Source organism: Haliaeetus albicilla, chromosome 6 (assembly GCF_947461875.1).
Source record: "Haliaeetus albicilla chromosome 6, bHalAlb1.1, whole genome shotgun sequence".
In the NCBI taxonomy this organism is placed as follows: domain Eukaryota; kingdom Metazoa; phylum Chordata; class Aves; order Accipitriformes; family Accipitridae; genus Haliaeetus; species Haliaeetus albicilla.
The window spans coordinates 21,375,815-21,382,100 of NC_091488.1; the positions used below are offsets into that span (position 1 = coordinate 21,375,815).

Consider the following 6,286-nt stretch of genomic DNA (forward strand, 5'->3'; position numbering starts at 1 on the left):
AATAGGCATTATGTTTTGTCCTATTCTTCCCTGCAACACATCACCTTGAAAATGCATTACTTTGTTGTTTCTCACACAAACTCATGAAGTGAACAACACAGTGAAATCAGTTTTCAGTATGATAATGACACTTAAACTCCAGTCTTGAATATTCAAACTTGCCACATAGTACACTCACAAGCCAGAGACTGTAATACATGGATTTTCATCTTATCACTAACTACAAAAAGTTGGTTCCATTTATGCTAATGTAAGCTGGACATAAACCTTAAATTATTATTTTCACTTTCTTGTTTGTGAAATTGAGATGATACCCACTTATTTTGCATGCTCACTTGGAGAATGGAGTAATAAAAACTTGTCAGTACATTTGAAATGCCGAGAGCTTTCAGTACATTTTCCCTATATATTATTTTTCATATACAAGAGGAGTAGGTCTAGAGTGTAATAAGAATACATAATAAAACACTCTTTTTTCCCTCATTTTACATCTTCTAAAATTCTTTAGAAAAGAACAAAATGCAAAAAGAAACATATATATAACACTTAGTACATTGAAAGAAAATGCTGTTTAGTGTCAGTTAAAAAATATGGAATCTCTTCATAATTACATTATCTACATAAGCAGGAATACTTAGTCCATTTGCACTTTAGAAGAATGATATACAGTACTTAGTGCTATTTTTCAATTAATATATGTGACTACTTATCTTTTTCCTCCTTCAGAACAAATCTAAAAACTCTCAAGTACAAATCAACAAAAAACAACAGAAAGAGAGAATATGTCTAGGAAAGACTGATGGCTGAAACTTTCTAGCATGACTTGCCACAAAGAAACATGGGATTTCGAGGATGTGTGAATTCTAGTTGGTTACAGAAAAATTATGTGGGGGCAGTAGATACAGGGTACTTTGGTCAGAGAAGCCTCTATCTTTAATTCTATTAGTTGGCAGCCTGTGGCTGATGTAGCTGTATCTCTCTCCATTGTTGTTCTTCTGCAGATAAATAAATTATCATTGTAGCAGAGTCATGTACCCTTAACACTAGTTACAGAGTCTGTGTTTTTTGGTTCAATAAATATTTAGTTATACGTAATACATGAGTAAATTGTAGGAGAGAAAAACACAGACACATGCATAAGAGAAAATACTCAAGCATGCAAAGTTGACCAAAGGACTACTGTACATGCCTACACACTTTTTGCATCATGCTAGAGAAGAGCGCAGATAACAGTGGCAGCCCACAGCCTCCACTGCTTGTGAAGCAGTTTCTGAGCTCCTTTTCTCAACCTCCTGGGAACAACTGGGATTTTTGGAGGACTCTGGGAACTCTTGAAGACCTCCAAGGTGCCTGCCTCTGCTGGGAGAGGGTAGCTACAAGATGCTGTGACCGCTGGCGAGCTCCAGCAACAGATGGGACTGCTGAGGACTGTCTGTGTGTTTAGCAATCATGGTGACATCCTGTAGGGCATGGTCCCCAGCACCTGCCCCTACTACCCCAGCAAGCCAGAGACCTCGGCTCAGCTGAGCTCCTGAGGAAGGATGCAGTTCTCTAGGTTTAGGACTGCAGGAAGTGCATGGGGATATAATGAGTGAATCCATCAAAGGGCCACTAAGATGTTTGAGAGGTTGATGCATCTGATATATGAGGGGAGGCTGTGACATTTGGGACCATTCAGCCTAGAGCAGTACAGTCCTTAAGGGGGATTTTATCACTGTGAGAATGGTTGAACACTAGAACAGGTTGCCCAGAGACATTGTGGAGTCTCCAAGGATTGACACAGTCCTGGGCAACGTGCTCTGGCTGACCCTGCTCTGAGCAGTGGGTTGGACCAGATGATCTCCAGAGGTGCCTTACTGCTTCAGCTGCTCAGTGATTGCAAGAGACTCATAGAGTTTCCATTGCATCAAACTTTAGTCTGCTCTAGCACCCGTATGAAACTCCTGTTGCCATCAGTCATACTGATTATTTGTTTTTCTCTTCAGTCGCAGAAGTATGAAATTATAAAATGCATTATGAAATAATGAGAAAGCTATGTGACAGCCAGCCAGAGTGGTGCTTTCATGGAATTATATTAATCTTCTTTATTGCATGAGGTGTGGGATAAGGGTTTTTTAAAGTCCAAGGCCTGCTGAGCTAGTGTTGGGCCTGAGTTTATTTTGGTAAGCATCCATACTGTTTGTCTGAGGTAGGTCCTGGAGCAAACGACCTGTTACCTTTGCCCAGTTTTCCTCTGGGAGGAAGGTAATTTGTTCCAGAAGGAAGCTCTGTAGAGAGCAAGTGTGAATGAAGATGATGTGGGTGCAAGAACCTTGACAGAAATACAGAGCAAGGCAAATTGACAGTATGGACATACTTTCTCATAGAAAATAGATTGCCGAAATGGAGGTACAGAGACAGCTAAGCCACTTGCGGTTCACATGGTCCAAAAAGGCTTACATATGCCAGTATAATTTCAGACAGTTCAAGCTACCATGGGGAAGATTTGAGGAATGAAGCTCTATCCATCACTTGTAGCTAACTAAATTGCTGTAAATAGCAGTGGCTACTCCTTTGGGACTGAAAGATTAGAAACAAAGCGCAGCAACCTGAACCCGTGTCAGGAAGGAAACGCCCTTGCTGTATGACATATTCTGCCATAGTTAACACCAAGGTACTGTTCACCCAGTGAGCTCTAGTATACAGATTTTGTGGTGAGAAGTAAACAGTGTGGTCAGTTAAAGGCACAGAGGCAGAACAGGTCATAGCTCAGCTTGTGCCTTTGGGGGAAGCTGGTTACCTAAGATGTCAAGTAGGCAAACAGTTCAAACCAGTGAAGGCAAGAAGGAATGTGTAAAAATAAAAAAGAGCTTGTTACTACCATTTTAAGACTCATGAATCCAAACCTTACACCATTTTAATGTAGCCTAATATATCACTTTCTATATTACATAGATAACTCCATTACCACATTTTGAAAACTCTAACCATGGGATTTTTTTATGTTAATCAGGTAACACAGATCACAATATAACTTTTTTAGGAGTTAACTTACTCTTGGGGTAGTATATTCAGTAACTCTTTCATTCACCAAAGTCTATGATTCAGCACTGTTTGGCCTGTAAATTCCTACATTATGCTATTTCCCTTCTCTTCAGAAGTGCACTCTTGCCCACTCTGTCATGCTGAAAATGCACCGATTCTTTAGCCCTCCTCTCAGCTGCCTTCCTTGAGAGCTCATGGGTTTGCTACAGAAAATAATCCTCCTTTCCCTTCATTTCTCTTTATTCTTCATTTTAGCTTTTGCCCCTGAAATTAATGGTTTTCTGGCATTTAATCCATTTAATTTTGTTTTCACCTTCACTGTCTTATCATTAAACCAGCTTCACAGATTGCTTTATGTCTTTCTAGATCATCTCCCTTATTATTATTCAGTCTTTCGCTTTTTTGACACCTTTGTGTCTTCTCTTATTTGCAGCACTTTCTAGTTTACATCCAGATTATATTTTTTGTTTTCTACAAAAAAATAAAAGCAGATTTAACTCCGAGTTGCTTATTTTCATTGAAACTTTCCTTTTCACCTACTGTAATGCATTTCATTCTTTTCTACTAGAAGTCTGGTTTTCCTCCATGGTAGTATTCTGTTTACCCAAGACCAATGGACAGTTAAATATCACAATATCTAATGTGGGTGTTGCAGAGAAATAAACTATTAAGTATGTTGATCACATAAGTGCTGAGATGCCAGGTTTTTCATAAGCTCATCCAGTGAAAACTGGCACAATCTGGACTTTAAAATCTACTTTAAAAACACACAAGGTTTTTATATTAGTAGCTCTGCTTGAGCTCACGTGGAAATCTAATATATTTTTGTCCTTTTCCAAAAATGTTATTTTGATATAGAATTTAGAACATCAGATATCCATATGAACAAAATGAACACTTAAAATTAACAATAAATTGTTTTTCATAGTCAGATAAAAGAAATAGTTATAAATTAGCTACATAACTTTTTACACTTTACCTTCGGTAAAAAATTTTGCCAATCAAAATTAAAATAGATTTTCACGAGAAGGACTAACACAAGATACAATATGTGTATTAACATTTATCATTACTGATGGAAATCAGTAAGACCTTCTGATAGATAATGGAAACATGTGAACTCAAGTTCAAACAAAACTGACAAACCTTGCCCCTGAAAGGGAAAAAACTGAAATGACCTATTTTGATTGTATCATGAACACAGCCAGGTTCATATTTATGGAGGAGAGCTTACTCTTGATTCTAGGGGTTTACCAAAAGACTCACTAGAATATTGTTAGTGTGGTTAGTAGGAGATTATTTACTATAGTGTGATGGGTTGACCCTGGCTGAACACCAGGTGCCCACCAAAGCCGTTCTATCACTCCCCCCTCCTCAGCTGGACAGGGGAGAGAAAAATATAACAAAGAGCTTGCGGGTCGAGATAAGGACAGGAGAGATCATTCACCAATTACCATCACGGGCAAAACAGACTCAGCTTGGGGAAAATTAACTCAATTTATTACAAATCAACCAGAGTAAGGTAATGGGAAATAAAATCAAATCTCAGAACACCTTCCCTCCACCTCTCCCTTCTTCCCAGGCACAACTTCACTCCCGGATTCTCTACCAACCCCCCCCAGTGGCACAGGGGGACGGGGATGGGGTTTACAGTCATCACACGTTATTTTCTGCTGCTTCAATCCTCCTCAGGGGGAGGGCTCATCACAGTCTTCCCCTGCTCCAGTGTGGGGTCCCACCCACGGGAGACAGTCCTCCACAAACTTCTCCAATCTGCAGTTCTTCACGAACTGCTCCAGCATGGGTCCTTCCCATGGTGTGCAGTCCTTCAGGAGCACACTGCTCCAGCATGGGTCCCCCCCGCGGTCACAAGTCCTGCCAGAAAACCTGCTCCATGGGCTCCTCCCTCCACAGATCCGCAGGTCCTGCCAGGAGCCTGCTCCAGCACGGGGTTCCCATGGGGTCACAGCCTCCTTCGGGAACCCACCTGCTCCAGCGTGGGGTCCTCCACGGGCTGCAGGTGGATATCTGCTCCACCGTGGACCTTCATGGACTGCAGGTGGACAGCCTGCCTCACCATGGTCTTCCCCACGGGCTGCAGGGGAATCTCCGCTCCGGCGCCTGGAGCATCTCCTCCCCCTCCTTCTTCACTGACCTTGGTGTCTGCAGGGTTGTTTCTCTTACATGTTCTCACTCTGGTGGCTGTTTCCATCTGTCCCAACTTTTTTTTTTCCTACTTAAAAATGTTATCACAGAGGCGTTACCACTATCTCTGATTGGCTTGGCCTTGGCTGGCGGCGGGTCCGTCTTAGAGCCGGCTGGTATAGGCTCTCTCTCGAACACCGGGGAAGCTTCCAGCAGGTTCTTACAGAAGCCGCCCCTGTAACCCCCCCCACTACCAAAACCTTGCCACACAAAGCCAATACATATAGTGAAGCATTCAGTGATCACTTACTGCTTCTCTATTAGGAACAGTGACAGTCCCTATTCTCTTAAACCATCTCTCTTTATATTTAATTTATAATATAACTGTGTTGTGATCTGGCTTCCCTGGAAGGTATTAAGATCAGTTCCATAAGTTTAGGTGGCAAAATATAATCTACGCTCATTGAAAACATACTGAAAACTTTAGGAAGATCTTCAAGTTTTTAAGAGGATGTGTCTGTCAGGTACTAGTATTGTCACTACAAAAATCAATCTTAATTAATGCCATGCTACTTTGCTCACTGAATATTTTTGTTCATTCCTATGCATGTTAATTTACCGAAGCCCTTCACAGCAGATTGTGAATGATTAAGAGGGCAGCACTGAGACAATCATACCACAGTCTCAGTACTCTTTGGTTAATATTTTGTCCAATACATCCTCATGTTTATCTTTACCATTTTCCCTTATCTTTTCCACACTATGTGTGCCATTTATTACTTTTACTATTTGTATCACACTCTGATTGTTATTCAGCCTTTGACATTTTTGTTATATGGAATTAGATAACCATCGTACTGTTTCAGATGTGTCCATTTTTGCCTTCTGGAATTCTTTCATCACAGTTGCATTAAAAATGTTATTAAGTAACATGTCAACATATTGGACCTTATGCATTATTCATCATTTGTCAAGCTATGTTCCATCATAATGGCCTAGTGGGAGCTTTCAAACCACCTCATTTGATCAGCTTAATCAATTTGCTGGTGTAGATCAATGTTGCTGTGCTAGTGAAAAGCATGTGATTGCAAAGTATATCAAGTTTTACTCCAAATTC

General features: G+C 40.6%; 1 long non-coding RNA gene across 1 annotated transcript in view; it reads right to left on the reverse strand.

The window, feature by feature from the left end:
- LOC138685592 (uncharacterized) overlaps positions 1-5,092 on the reverse strand; it is a 386,320-nt gene extending 381,228 nt beyond the window's left edge. Inside the window, exon 1 of the long non-coding RNA XR_011324888.1 lies at positions 5,012-5,092. This is a non-coding gene — a long non-coding RNA (uncharacterized lncRNA). The remainder of the gene's footprint in view (positions 1-5,011) is intronic.
- Positions 5,093-6,286: the final 1,194 nt, after the last annotated feature.